General features: G+C 42.3%; 1 pseudogene; it reads left to right on the top strand.

Annotated features, from left to right (window-relative positions):
• The first annotated feature begins 682 nt into the window (after nucleotides 1-682).
• LOC128780405 (small ubiquitin-related modifier 3 pseudogene) lies at nucleotides 683-1075 on the top strand (annotated as a pseudogene).
• Nucleotides 1076-9940: the final 8865 nt, after the last annotated feature.

Here is a 9940-nt window from a genome sequence, read left to right as displayed (position 1 = left end):
CCCAACAAAGACCTTGGAGACTCAGAACTGTGACAAGCCTCCATCAACTGGTCAGACCCAGCCTGCAAAGCAAACCTCAAGCTCTGAACTTCTGTTGCTGTTCCTTCCCAAAGATCAAAGATGAGTTTGCTTAACCATGGAAACCACATTGATGCATCCTGTTGCAGATATTTTTCCTGACTTTTTTGTTTTCTTTGTAATTGATGGCTCTATCCTTAGGACACAGGAGCTACGTGTTAGGTAGATGTAGGCTGGATTTTTGAGAAACCTCCCTGCTGATACAATCTAAATCAGGAAGCTAGAGTAAAATATATTCTTCCACCCAACACTAACATTCTACACGGTCTTCAATACCAGACAGAAGGATGCCTGCAATTATTAAAGGGTATCAGATCTAACTAGGATGGATTCTAATGACACATTCTCATCAGTACTTTAGATTCTGATAACGCAAAAACTAATAGTTAACATTTAATGGGGGTCTACCCTGAGCCAGGCACTTTGTAAATGCTATTTATCTCACTTTTCACAACAACCCTGCTTGCCAAAACTGAAAAATAGTTAACCAAAGATAGCAACCTAGAGTTGCAAGGGGGAGCAGCAGATGGAAAGCATGACTTGTCTGCTCCCGCACGGCCTAATTACCCGCCGCAGCTCCACCACCCTGCCACCGCTCACAGCCATGTCCAAGGAGAAGCCCAAGGAGGCCATGAAGGTAGAGAATGACCATATCAGCCTGAAAGTGGCAGGGCAGGATGGCTCTGTGGTCCAGATCAAGAGACACACCCCGTGGGCAAGCTGATGATGGCCTGCTGATGAAGACCTACTGTGAGTGGCAGGGCTTGTCAATGAGACAGATTAGATTCAGGTTTGATGTGCAGCCAAGTAGTGAAGCAGGCACCCCGGCCCAGCTGGAGGTGGAGGACCAAGACTCCATCACCTGTTCCAGCAGCAGACAGGAGGCTCGCAGGTCACTGGCTGCCTCGTGGGATGTGGTCTCCAGAGGGACCGGCCCCACTTTGCCACCATCCATGCATTTGGATGCTTGTGTGGTGAATGTCCTCTTTCAGCCTAGACGGGGACCTTATCCTAGGTATTGAGTGAGCCCTCCTGCTTATTTTATCATGTAGAGAGCTCACGTCACCAAAGTGGGGGTGCTCCTGTGGGACAAGTTTTGGGAGCATTGTGGGAATGGGAGACAAACTTCCTGCTGCTAAACATTGCAAATTTAGGGCCTGTGAGAATATGGCAAAGTTGAAGGGAGAATACTGGAATGCTTTGTAAAACGTGAAAAAAAAATAACCGAGTCCCTCAGTAGCATGGCCCTGGACGCTCTGCTCCTCTAGTGCCTGCTTGAGCAGGTGTGGCTCCAGGGCCCCCAACAGGGCATAGGCAAAATGGGGTGCAGCGAAATGGGCTTTTCTCCTTTTAAAAAAAATTTCACTTACAATTTATATTCAATATTATTTTGTATTAGTTTCAGGTGTCCCCTTTTGCTAATACAGAGGAAAGTAATTCCCACGTTTCTCACTTGGTAGCAGTACTGTGGCCTCAGAGTTCTTCCAACGTTTGCTTCTGAGGAATAAATATGGTCTGTATATAAAAAATAGGATTAACTATTGCTGATTTGGCAGGGATGTATTTGCACAGAAGAGCTGCTTCAAAGTGTGCTTACAGATGGGCCCATGCAAAGACGACTTCGTGTCCTTCTCAGGGACTGTGCTCTGCCGCTTTCCCAACATTAGCTGTGATTTCGTTTCTGTGGAATGTTTTGGAACCTGTACTTATCAAACTGTCAGTTCTCCTACTGCCCTCTGTATGGAACCCCTTGCTGCCTGGTGGCCCGGTTCTGCCCCATTCTGGCCTCTGGACAGTGAGACCCTGACCGTCTCTTGCTTGCCTGGAATCTTGCCTTTCCTTCTCGTTTTGCTGTGGGGGTGTGGATGTGGTGTCTGTCAGCTCTGCTGTTTGTTCACAATTGATACATTCTTTGTTGTCCTTCACTACTGTAAACAGTGAATATACCAACCTAGATAATGATCAAAACGGAGTGGTCTGATTTAAAGACAAGTAGATCAGGGTGGTTCAAATCCCACTGCAGAAAATTCAACCAATATTCACCTGTCTATTGACCACTAGCTTTAAGTCCACAACTCCCGCATTTCACAGCGAAGATACTGAAGCTCAGAAAGGTTAAGCAACTTGCTCAAGTTCACACAGCCAGCTATTGGCAAATTCAGGACCAGAACCAAGATCTTCTGTCTGCTCAGTCACCTCTGATGTCCAGGGTTGGGTCCCATGTGGTACCCTGAGCTGGGAGGATAGGTTCTGGCCACCAGCATCCCGGAATTAGAATAAGCAGGTTGGAAAATCATTATCTTGTTTTTATTAATCTTTCTCAATGTTTGTATACCTCACATTTATTTCAGTGTTTAATATTAGAAGTATTTGGGGTATTTATTTAGAAATTTGGTGGTGCTTTTGTGGCCAGAAATATACCATAGGAGCTTAACTCTTGTTTATATTAATTAGCCTATGGTAAAAGTGGTTTGCTATATAGTTTCACTTGCCAACAATGCTAAGTGAGGCTTTACTGTATAAAGGCTCCAATCTCTCCACATCCTTACCAATACTTGTTATTGTCCATTTTCTTTTATTACAGCCATCCTAGTGAGAGTGAAGACATACATCATTGTTGTTTTGATTTTCCTGAAATTCTTAAGAGATTTGAACAAGGGATGCCTCATTTTCATTTTACCTTGGGCCCAACAAATGATGTAGCTGGTCCTAACTGGAGCAAAATAACTATAAAGGGATTCCCAGCATGGAAGAGCCACACTCCCTCCTTCTTTGCCCCAGAGACTAAAAAAAGGCTAGGGCGTGGGAGGAAGGAGAAGAAACACTCAGACACCTGGAAGAACTGCCAGGTTTACCCTCAGAGGGCACCTACTGGGATTTCAATTCACCCACTGTCCGAAACCTCCCGACATTTCTACCCCACCCAAGCCTTTCCCTCTCTTAGCCCTTTCAGCTTGAATTTCTTCAAGCAAAATGGAACTAACCCTTTCATTATCCATTCAACAACAGTCTGCTACTTGCCTGCCGGGTACTCAGCCAGACCTGCGGGTACCAAGGCAAACAGTCCTGAGTCCCTCGATTCCGGAGCTTGAATCAAAGGCCTGGTTGGTTTACCACATTCTCAAACTTCATTCACATTAAATCGACATTCTGTGTACTAACTGACAAACATAATTTCTACAAAATCAGTTTCCCATGGAGGAGAAGGAGGAACAAAAAAGAGGACATGGGATTCCTTAAGTTGGGGCAGAGGCAGCCATTAAGAGGTAACAGAAGATGGAAGGCGGAGAAACAAAGAACGTTAAGATATGTTATAAATTTGCCAAAGAATGACCTTGTTTGCCCACACTGGGCAGGGCTGAGAGCCGCCCTGCTTACAGGCGTTTCCGTCTTGCCAGTGCCTAGTAGCAGTTCTGCTTGGCTTGATTTATGGAGATGAGATTGGAGCCTATTTTTTTCAACACTGCCTCTTTCCCTGAGGATTTGTTAATTGAGGTATCACCTCTCAAGAATCATTGAGTAAAACTAATATATTACATTGCATGTTTCTGATTTCCACCAGGCCAATTACTTCACAATGTGAATTAAAGGGAAGACCATGCTCTTGAGCATATCAAATAGGAGGCAGTTTATTCAGGACCAAACGGGAAGAGGTTGATTTCCCTAATTTACACCCTGGAATTAGGCTTTATTTCATTTCTTTACCCTATTTCTAGAAATGAAATCATAAATTTCTCCTGACAGGTTAGCACAGATTAATTTTAAGTGCTCATAATTCAGTTATCTCTGGCTTGTCTTGACCAGTGTTCAGCAGAAGTTCATCACATAACTTTGTAACACCCAAAATTGTACATTTAACCCTTATTAATATCTTGGGATAGTTATGTCCTATCGAGAAAGATTATAAATTAACCTAGCATAATTCTAGGGTCTCCTAGACCCTTAGCAATTTGAGAAGGTGCAAATGAAGGCCCTTAAGTATTTTTATACTTGTGAAGGTCTAGCAAAAATTAAACAATAAACTGCATGCACCAACATCAACAAAAAGCTCATTTGTATCTGGCCAGAATTAGATCAGCTCTCACATTCATCAGACATTCTGACTGACAACCACGTGTGGTTGTCGTCATCATCGTGGTCGTTGTTGTTTGGCTAATAAATATATATATATATTAGTCATCACTTAATAAAATCATTTTGTAGATATTTTTAAATCTGGGTACATGAGTGATGTGTCAATCACTAAAGAGGTCCTTGGTATTGAGAAGTTTGGGAAAAACCTGGAATAAACTATAAATCATCAGAAAATTCTATTCCTTTAGCAGCTATTGCTTGTGAATGCAAAGCTATTTATGAATTCATGCTCCTTCTTTCTCATCCCCATTCACAGGTCTTTTCCCCTCCCACTCACTCCCACCTGTCACCTGGAAGTGACCACCCTTGATGGTTAGGGCTCCCAAGCAGGTTCTCTTTATAGGTTGCACAATCAAAATAATCTGCATTGTTGATATACTATTTTCTTGACAACCTCAGCTTAGATTTCATTTTGGATATTAACATTAACTGTTTCCTCTCTACTCACTGGAGAGGCTCTTGCCCAGCATGAAAACCCAATGAAATCCAAGTGGGTACCCTTGTTCCCATTTGAAGGTTTGATCAAGGATAGCTCTGATTAACTTGATTCTTCTCTACTGGGAAGTTCTAGAGATGACCAGGCTAATGAAACTTCATAAACTGGGTCTTTATCAAATGATGCTCATCATTTGTTAGAAGTGAGTTCTAGCTCATACCTAGTCCTACCAAAAAGTAAGTTTAAATGTACAATAAATCAAATGGAGGCAGAAAAGAGGTAGAGATGGGCCATCCTTTCTAAATAGAAAATAAAAGAGCAACAGTTTCATGTGCACTCTCATTGTCAAGAGAGTTAATAATAGTAATAATAGTAATAATAATGCATAAACAAACGTTTTGTTAATACTTTTCTTTCCAAAAACAAATTGAAACACCTCCTAAAGAGAGATCCAAGATGGCAGAGGAGTAACTGGAAGCTACACTAACCTCCAAGGACCAGTCTAGAATTACAACTGAATTATAGAGAAAGCATCGTGAATAACCAACTGAACACGAGCTAGAGAGAAGCCTTATAACCAAGGACAGATGGAAGAAATCACTTCATCACAATGTGACTGATAGGGAGTGTGGAAACACAAGAGGGCTGTCTGGGATCCCACAGGCAGCAGCTGAAGAACTGGAGGGATATTTCTGTGGCTGGGGAGGTCCCCCTGAGAAGTGTAGGATCTAAACCCCAAGCAGGGCTCCCCAGCCTAGAGCACCAGAGCCAGGAAAGGAACCCAGATACCATCCAGCTGTGAAAAGCAGCAGGGTTCTGTCTGCCAGGGAGAGGGAGAGATGGCTGGAGATGCAGAGAGCCTCTTAAAGGCCCAACACACAAAATTTTGTTTCCAGCTACTTACCCTGCAATCGAGCAGAGGGCAGGTAGAGTGGACTAGAGCTGTTTGAGGAGAGTCTAGGGCTGGTGCCTCTGGGGAGAGCACTGAATGAACAGCTGCCAGAATCCCTGTGCTGAGTCATTCCCCATACAGCAGAAGCCATCTTTCTCAGGCAGAGTACTCCTCTCCAGGTGGCATCAGCCTGAGGGGAAGCAAGTGCCCCACCCACAGGAATTACTCTGCCCCACCCTGTGGTACTTAAACTGGGCTGAGGATTGCAGCTTGATTAGTTTAATAGCTGATCCGTTTAATGGCTGATTAGTTTACAACAAAGGCAGAAAATACAAAGAAACAGCCAAACTTGGAAGACAAAGAAACAGACCCCAAGTGAAAAAAAAAACAAGAGAATTCTACAGAAGACGACTAGATGAAATGGAGGCCAGCAATCAATCAGATAGAGAGTCAACAGTGTGGTGATTGGGAAAATTGGACAGATATGTGCACAAAAATGAAACTAAACCACCTTCTTACACCACACACAAGAATACAGTTAAAATGGATCAAAGACTTAAATTTTAGACCTGAAACCATAAAAATCCTAGAAGGAAACATAGGCAGCAAAAGTTTGGACATTGCTCATAGCAATTTTTTATTGGATATATCTCCCCAGGCAAGGGAAACAAAAGAAAAAAAAATAAACAAATGGGATTTCATCAAACTAAAACGATCTTGCCCAGCAAAGGAAATCATCGACAAAGTAAAAAGACAACCCACAGAATGGGAGAACATATTCACCAATACATCTGGTAAGGGATTAACATCCAAAATGCACAAAGTATTTACAAATCTCAACACCAAAAAAAACAAACAATCCAGTTAAAAAATGGGCAAAAGGTCTGAATAGATACTTCTCCAAAGAGGACATACAGATGGCCAATAGACATACAAAAAGATGCTCAAGGTCACTAATCATCAGAGAAATGCAAATTAAAATCACAATGAGATATCACCTCACACCTGTCAGAATGGCTATATCATCAATAAAACAATAAACAACAAGCACTGGCAAGGATGTGGGGAAAGGGGAACTCTTGCACTGTTGGTGGGTATGCAGATTGGTGCAATCACTGTGGAAAGCAGTATGGAGTTACCTCAAATAATTAAAAATGGATCTGCCTTTTGACTCAGTGATTCCACTTCTGGGAATATATCCAAAGGAACCCAAAACACTAATTTGAAAGAACATAAGCTTCCCTATGTTCATTGCAGCATTATTTACAATCACCAAGATATGGAAGTAGCCCAAGTGTCCATCAGTAGATGAGTGGATAAAACAACTATGGGACATTTACACAACAGAATACTACTTAGTTGTAAAAAAGAAGAAAATTTTACCCTTTGTGACTATATGGATGCACCTGGAGAACATTATGCTGAGTGAAATGAGCCAGTCAGAGAAAGACAAATATCATATGACTTCACTCATATGTGGAATCTAATGAACAACCTGAACTAACAAGTAAAAGGAAGACAGACTCACAGACAGAGAGCAGGATGACAGCTAGTAGGGAGGGAGGTTAGGGGGTAGAGGGATTGAGCAAAAAGGAAAAAGGACTCATGGGTATGGACAACAGTGTGGTGATTGTTGGGGGCAGGGGTGTATAAAGGGACTAAAAGGTAATGTAAAAAAATACAATAAAATTAAATTTTAAAAAATTAAAAAGAACAAAAAAAAATAAAGAAATACTTCAGAGAAATCTCCAGCAGCTGAAGTTTATCTGTCATAGACGACATAAATTAACAAAAGCAAATTCTCGTACTTGGCCTTGGCTACACCGTGTGGGAGGTGGACAGTAGCTCTCCTTCCTCCCAGATAGAGAGCCTCTAATCTCACAGCTTCAGGCACTGCAGGGCCAAGTGGAATAGAAAAGGTTGGATGCTGTGCTTTGTTTTGTGTTGTTTTTTTCAGTTAGGAAATACCATTAGCCATAAATACTAGTTATTCACATCCTAATTTTTTTTATTATTTTTCTTTATCCCATAGGCAGTAAAAAGCCATCAAAGTTTTCTGAACAAGCAAATGACAGCCTCGAACTTGTATGTAGAAAGATAACTCTGGTGGCTGTGTGAAGGCTGAACAAACAGATCAAGAGACAGAAGGTGAAGCAGATAAGGAGCTTCTTACAAGATGGTGCCAGGCCCAACCCAGGATAAAGGCAGAACGGAGGAGGTGATAGATAAAAGAAATGTGGCAAAGAATAAAAATCACTAGTAGTGAACTGCTGATTGTGGATGAGGGAGAGGGAGACATAGAAATGATGCTCAGAAACCAACTAAAGGAGAAAGACATGCACTGAAAAGCTGTAAAGAATGTACCATACTTTTCGGACTATAAGACACACTTAACCCGCCCCAAATTGGGGACGAAAATGGGGGTGCATCTTATAGTCTGAATGTAGCTTACCTGTCTCGCTGGGTGGGGGGAGGCAGTGGTGGAGTGGGGTTTTTTTTCCCTATTTTCCTCCTCTAAAACCTAGGCACATCTTAGTCAGAAAAATACGATATTCTACGATGGTTTTACAGATGCTCTCGAACCATGCCTGTGTGCCACAGTGAGTGGCCAACACTCACTAGGACCTGCTTGGGTGGCTGGCTGATACCTGCCTCTCAACAAAAGGGGAGAATTGAGACCATTGTTGTAGCCCAGTAGAAAAAGCACAGATTTGGAGTTCGTTGGCTGGGTTAGATTACCTGCTTGCCCTTCCTTCTTCCCCCTCCACCCTGAAGTGACCTACGGCAGGCTACTAACCCTATGAGAGCCAATGCTTTCTGATCTGAACATGAGGACTATGCTCCTCATAGGATTGTTGGAATAATCCACAGTCTTATGCAGGACAGCACCTACGGCAGGCCTGGCACATATCAGGGGCCAAACCACTAGTAACAGTTATCAGCCACAGAAAGAGTCCTACATGGGACTCAGAGGAAACATGTGACTTTCCCATAGTCTTGCAGTAAATGAGTAATAAAACCAAAACTCAACATCAGTTTGTCTAAAGTTGTCTTCCCCATAAGCGGTATTTCCCAAACAGCAAGAACACGAGGCACTTCCTCCCACATAGCTTTCTTTGTGTTCTCTGTGTCCTGTGCACACTTTCTTTTCAGGTCCTGAACAATGTCCAAGGCAAAAGAGTAAAAAAAAGACTTTCATCCCCAATAGTAAAGCATGTTTCTACTTATACAGTATCTATTATTTTCCTTAGTCCGCATAATGATTTTCCTAATTCTGAATGACACACTGTACCACCTTTGGTTTTATCAGCTATGAGAGGGGACCCAAAAAATGGAATTTACTTATAAAAAAGTCGTGTATTTATTCTTACATGTTTAAACTTCAGTCACCTTCAAAGTACTCTCCATTTGATGTAATACACCTATTGAGATATTCTTTCCACTGTTCAAAACAGTTTTGAACTCTTCGATTTTGATGCCTTTTAGAGCTTCAGCCATGTTTTTTTTTAATTTTTATTGTTATTCAGTTACAGTTGTATGCCTTTTCTCCCCATCCCTCCACCCCATCCCAGCTGAACCCACCTCCCTCCCCCACCTCCACCCTCACCCTTGATTTTGTCCATGTGTCCTTTATAGTAGTTCCTGTAATCCCCTCTTCCCACTGTCCCCACCCCACTCCCCCCTGGCTATTGTTAGATTGTTCTTAACTTCAATGTCTCTGGTTATATTTTGTTTCCTTTTTTCTTCTATTGATTATGTTCCAGTTAAAGGTGAGATCATATGGTATTTGTCCCTCACCGCCTGGCTTATTTCACTTAGCATAATGCTCTCCAGTTCTATCCATGCTGTTGCAGAGGGTATAAGCTCCTTCTTTCTCTCTGCTGTGTAGAATTCCATTGTGTAAATATACCATAGTTTTTGGATCCACTCATTTTTCAGCCATGTTTTGTTTTGCCTCATCCACATCGGCAACACAATTCCCCCTGAGGAGTGTTTTCATCAGGAAAACAAAAAAAAAGTTGCTTGGGATGAGATCAGGTGATAGGGAGGGTGGGGGCACAGAGGTCATGCTGTTTTGGGTTAAAAACTGCTGAACACTCAGCACAGTGTGGACAGATACACTCATAAATCACCCATCATGGAATGGGCAAATGCATTGAAAGGGTCTTCAAAACAAATTTCACTGAAGCTGAATGCAGCCTCTCACAACAAGGCCAGCTGGTACACTGATACAGATGGGTTCCTGGAACACTCACCTAGTGGGGGGAAGCATGAACTACAAGGGGCATGCACACCTTCCAGAAGATAATTCCAGACTTTTGTGGGGTCCCCCTTATATTATTATACAACTGTCCCAGAACTTACTGGCTTGACAGGACTGAGAAAAATCATAAAACAAT

Source organism: Desmodus rotundus, chromosome 3, assembly GCF_022682495.2.
Source record: "Desmodus rotundus isolate HL8 chromosome 3, HLdesRot8A.1, whole genome shotgun sequence".
Taxonomy (NCBI): domain Eukaryota; kingdom Metazoa; phylum Chordata; class Mammalia; order Chiroptera; family Phyllostomidae; genus Desmodus; species Desmodus rotundus.
Note: the sequence above shows the minus strand (reverse complement) of the source record. Positions and strands in the feature narration are given on the sequence as shown.